Source organism: Humulus lupulus, chromosome 9 (genome assembly GCF_963169125.1).
Source record: "Humulus lupulus chromosome 9, drHumLupu1.1, whole genome shotgun sequence".
Classification (NCBI taxonomy): Eukaryota; Viridiplantae; Streptophyta; class Magnoliopsida; order Rosales; family Cannabaceae; genus Humulus; species Humulus lupulus.
Genome location: NC_084801.1, coordinates 74,909,790 through 74,915,223, shown reverse-complemented (window position 1 = coordinate 74,915,223; position 5,434 = coordinate 74,909,790). Strand labels below are relative to the sequence as shown.

The 5,434-nt window shown below is 42.4% G+C and overlaps 1 non-coding gene across 1 annotated transcript; it reads left to right on the top strand.

Moving 5' to 3' along the window:
* The first annotated feature begins 4,966 nt into the window (after positions 1–4,966).
* On the top strand, positions 4,967–5,073 carry LOC133802750 (small nucleolar RNA R71). Its single transcript, XR_009877498.1, has one exon. It is a non-coding gene; the product is annotated as a small nucleolar RNA R71 (small nucleolar RNA).
* The last annotated feature ends 361 nt before the right edge of the window (positions 5,074–5,434 follow it).

The following is a 5,434-nucleotide window of genomic DNA, read 5'->3' as shown; positions in this document are numbered from 1 at the left end:
TACTTCTCTCTCGGAGATCAAAGGTTTCCTGACAAATTTCTCATACCGCTCCTGAGCCTGGAAATTGATAAATCGAGTCTCATCATACTCATGCTCAGAACTTTCTTCCCTGGATTGAGACGCAGAAGCTTGCCCCTTCCCCTTGTTTCTACCCGCTCTTTGCTTGGGTGCCATTATCTTTATGATCACCAAACCACAAGACAAAATTTTTACAGCACCTCCCCTCTTTATGGACATTTTTCCTCTTTACAAACAGTAGCAATATTCAACCTTTCAAGCAAATCAACTAGAATCCCCAAACCCAAACCACAGAAAGGATTTACCCTCTTCAATCAAACAAGGCCAGCCAATCCCAAATATCACAGCAACACAAATCGTAAGAGAGGAGGAAAGAAAAACACTTACCAAACCTTGGCAATAAATTCCCTTACACTTGAATGTGAATACCCCCTTCAGAATTTCCTCTTTTTGCAAGAATTTGGATCAATGAAATTCTAGGGTTTCAAAATAGATTTGGGGCAAAATTGAAAGAGATTGGAATGGAAGGGAAGAAAAAGAAAAAAAAAAGAAAATAAGATGAAGAATGAAGGAAAAATGAAAGGTGTGTGGGGAAATTTCTGGGAAAAAGGCGGTAATGGCAAGGCTATGGAGGGATGGAGAGGATAGGAAGAAAGAAATAAAGATGAAGAAAAAGAAAGAAGAAGAAATGAGGGAAAAAAAAATCGCACCTTTCTGATTATTAAGTGGTTCACTAGGCCGAGCGCTATAGCGCTATAGGAGTAGCGCTATAGCGCTCATACGCGATTTGGGAGTGGGCCTCTGGAACCAGCGCTATAGCGCTGGTTTATCAGCGCTGTAGCGCTTGTTGAACCTCGAATCTCCTGTTCCTTTCTGAGAAGAGCGCTATAGCTCCTGAAATCACCACTTTTTTTTTTTTTTTTTATTTATTTATTTATTTATTTTTTTCACGATTTTCACGGTTCAAAATCCCATCATTGTTCAAAACCAAATAAAATAAAATAAAATAAAATTCACAATTGAGAACTGCCTTCTCAAAGCGCTGTCTTTAACGTCATTTAGCCGGACGCTGGATCCCTCTTCAAAGAGGCTTCAGAAGAAGGACAGACTTTGCTTGATTGAAAGTACCACCCAAGTAAGGTTTCAATCTCTGGCCATTGACTTTAAATAAAGCACCTGAATTTCCCCGAACTTCTACAGAGCCATATGGAAAAGCTTGAACTACAGTGAAGGGCCCTGACCATCTTGACTTCAATTTGCCAGGAAACAGTCGAAGTCTTGAATTGAACAGAAGTACCTGCTGCCCTGGTTGGAACTCCCTTCTGATTAAGTTCTTGTCATGCCAAGCCTTTGTTCTTTCTTTATAAATCTTGGCATTCTCATAAGCCTCATTTCTGAACTCGTCAAGTTCATTCAGTTGCAACAGCCTTCGTTCACTAGCAGCATTCCAATCAAAATTCAACTTTTTCATAGCCCAGAATGCCTTGTGCTCCAATTCAACTGGTAGATGACACGCTTTACCAAACACCAACCTGTAAGGAGACATGCCTATCGGTGTTTTGAATGCAGTTCTGTATGCCCAAATCGCATCATCTAACTTTTTCGACCAATTCTTCCTCGAACTGTCAACGGTCTTCTCCAGGATGCTCTTGATTTCTCTATTTGAAACTTCAGCTTGCCCATTTGATTGAGGATGGTAAGGCAAAGCTTTTCGGTGATAAACTCCATAACGAGCCAACAATGCATCCAGTTGCTTATTCACAAAGTGTTTCCCTTCATCACTAATCAGAGCTCGGGGAGTACCAAATCTAGTAAAAATATGTTTCTGCAGAAAATTAAGGACAGTTTTTCCGTCATTGGATCTAGTTGCTGCAGCCTCCACCCATTTAGATACATAATCCACCGCCAATAGAATGTATTCATTGTTGTAAGATGGTGGAAAAGGCCCCATGAAATCGATGCCCCATACGTCAAATAGTTCTACCTCAAGAATCCCTTGTAGAGGCATTTCGTTTCTCCTCGAGATATTGGCCGTTCTCTAACATCTATCACAAGCCTTGACAAACACATTGGCATCCTTGAATAATGAAGGCCAATAGAAACCGCTTTGTAATACCTTAGCCGCCGTTCTTGATGCTCCAAAATGCCCTCCGCATTGTTGATTATGACAGTGATTAAGAATGGATTGCATCTCTTCTTCAGGAACGCACCTTCTGATAATCTGATCAACACAGTGCCTATAGAGAATAGGTTCCTCCCAATAGTAGTGTTTCACCTCAGAAAAGAATTTCTTTAATTGCTGCCTTGACATTTCAGAAGGCACAATCTTGGCAACTAAGAAGTTCACTATATCTGCAAACCAAGGGACAACTAAGGTTTCACTTACCCCAAACAACTGCTCGTCAGGAAAATGATCATTGATTTGCACTGCTTTCTTATTTTCAGTCTCCTCCGCCTCAAGTCTAGAGAGATGATCAGCTACCACATTCTCGCTGCCCTTTTTGTCACGAATCTCCATGTCAAATTCTTGAAGCAACAGAATCCATCTAATCAGGCGGGGCTTGGCATCTTTCTTTGACATCAAATATTTAATGGCAGAGTGATCAGTGTAGACAATCACCTTGTTGCCAATCAGATATGGTCTAAATTTGTCGCAAGCAAACACAATAGCTAGCAACTCTTTTTCTGTGGTGGCATAATTAAGCTGAGCATCATTTAGAGTCCGACTAGCATAGTAAATAGACCTGAATACCTTGTCAATCCGTTGTCCCAGAACTGCCCCCACTGCGTAATCACTGGCATCACACATCAACTCAAAAGGCAATTCCCATTTCGGAGCTATCACAATTGGAGCAGAAATAATCTTTTCTTTCAAGAAATTGAACGCCCTCAAACATTCGTCATTAAAATCAAAGACAACTCCATTCATAAGCAGATTCGAAAGAGGCTTAGACACCTTTGAGAAATCCTTGATGAATCTTCGATAGAACCCAGCGTGACCAAGAAAACTTCTAACTCCTTTTACTGAAACTGGTGGAGGCAGCCTTTCAATGGTAGAAATTTTCGCTCTATCTACCTCAATTCCCTCACTTGAAATTTTATGGCCAAGGACAATCCCCTCTTTCACCATAAAATGGCATTTCTCCCAATTCAACACCAGATTAGCCATCTCACAACGACGCAGCACGTTCTTTAAATTACCCAAACAGAGGTCGAATGATGAGCCAAAAACAGAGAAGTCATCCATGAAAATCTCAATACACTGGTCTACCATGTCTGAAAATATGGCCATCATGCACCGTTGAAATGTTGCAGGGGCATTGCATAGTCCAAATGGCATTCTCCTGAAAGCAAATGTGCCATAAGGACATGTGAAGGTTGTTTTCTCTTGATCCTCTGGTGCAATAGCGATATGATGATACCCAGAATACCCATCCAAGAAACAGTAGTAGCTGTGGCTAGAAATGGCCTACCAAGAATAATAGGGACATCTGTGTCCTCCTCCATGTCCAGAACAATAAAGTCAGCGGGAAATATGAACTTATCCACTTTCACAAGAACATCCTCAATAATACCTCGTGGATGTGTTAACGATCGATCTGCGAGCTGTAAAGTGACAGTTGTTGGTTTTGCCTCCCCCAAACCAAGTCTTTTAAACACAGATAAGGGCATCAGATTGATACTTGCCCCCAGATCACATAAGGCGTGCTTACATTCAAACTCGCCAATGGTGCAAGGTATGGTGAAACTCCCCGGATCTCTCAGCTTTTGGGGTAACTTCCGTTGTAAAATAGCGCTGCACTCTTCAGTGAGTGCTACAGTCTCATAGTCCTCCATTCTCCTTTTCTTTGACAGAATCTCCTTCATGAACTTAACATAACTGGGCATCTGCTCCAAGGCCTCCGCAAAAGGAATGTTTATGTGCAGCTTTTTAAACACCTCAAGAAACATAGAAAACTGTTTATCAAGGGTCGTCTTTCTAAGCCTCTGAGGGTATGGAACTCTAACTGGCTGCTCAATGACAACTGGGGGACTCTGATCTGACTTCTGATGGTCTTCAGAAACCCTTTCTGAATCAGACTGTGCACCCATCTCTTTTTTCTGAACTACTGCCTGTGGAGGTCTAGGCTGCTCTGTTTGCTTTCCACTCCTCAGAGTAATTTCCTGAACTTGCTCCTTGGGGTTTACTTCAGTATTACTAGGCAAGTTTCCCTGAGGTCTGTTATTGAGCATATTGGCCAACTGCCCAACCTGTGTCTCAAGGTTTCTAATGGAGGATGTGGTCTCAGTCATGAATTGAGTTTGTGTATTAGTAAGAGTCAACAGGGCAGCTTGCAATTCATTAGGTCTCTCAGGTTGAGGCATTGGTTGTTGAGGCCTAGGCTGCAGTGATGACGAAGCTTGATTCATAGGTGGCTGAGACATGTTATTCTGAAACTGGCCCTGAAACGGAGGTTGTTGGCCTTGATTATTTTTCCACGAAAAATTTGGATGATTTCGCCACCCTGGATTGTAGTTGTTGGAGAATGGGTTATTGAGTGGCCTCTGAAAATTTCCCACCGCTTGAACTTGGGCGTGATCCATTGGGGTGTTATTATTACAGATAGGGCACTGATCGAAAGAATGAGCACCACCACACATTTCACACCTCACTGCCATCTGAACCGCATTAGCAGACATACTACTCTGTTGCAACTGCTTGGTCAAAGAGGCTACTTGCGCTGTTAAAGCAGTAATCGCATCTAGCTCATGCACTCCAGCTACCTTTCTAACTCCTGATGATCTTTCCTCTGACCACTGATGGTTGTTTGTAGCCATGTCCTCCAGCAGCTCATAAGCACCAGCTGCACTCTTGCTCATAAAAGTACCACCTGCTGCAGCATCTATAATAGTTCTGGTTGTTGGACATAAACCATTGTCGAAATTCTGTACTAGCATCCACTGTTCAATGCCATGATGAGGACATCTTCTCAGGAGTTCCTTAAACCGTTCCCAAGCTTCATACAGTGACTCCCCGTCATTCTGGCAAAAGTTATTTATCTCTCCCCTCAGTTTAGCAGCCTTTGACGGAGGGAAAAATTTGGATAAAAATTTCTGAGCCAGATCTTGCCAAGTGACAATGGAGTTTGGCTGCAGAGAATTCAGCCAACTCTTAGCTCTGTCCCTTAGAGAAAATGGGAAGAGCCTAAGCTTGATTGCGTCATCACTCACCCCATTATATTTGAAGGTTCCACACAACTCCAGGAAGTTGGACAAATGGGTGTGAGGATCTTCAGAGGGCAACCCATTGAATTGCACAGAGGACTGCACCATTTGTAAAATAGCAGGCTTGATTTCGAAGTTGTTGGCCTCTATAGCTGGTGGGCGTATACTATTTTGTACTCCCGTCAGAGTGGGTAGCACATAATCTCTCAGA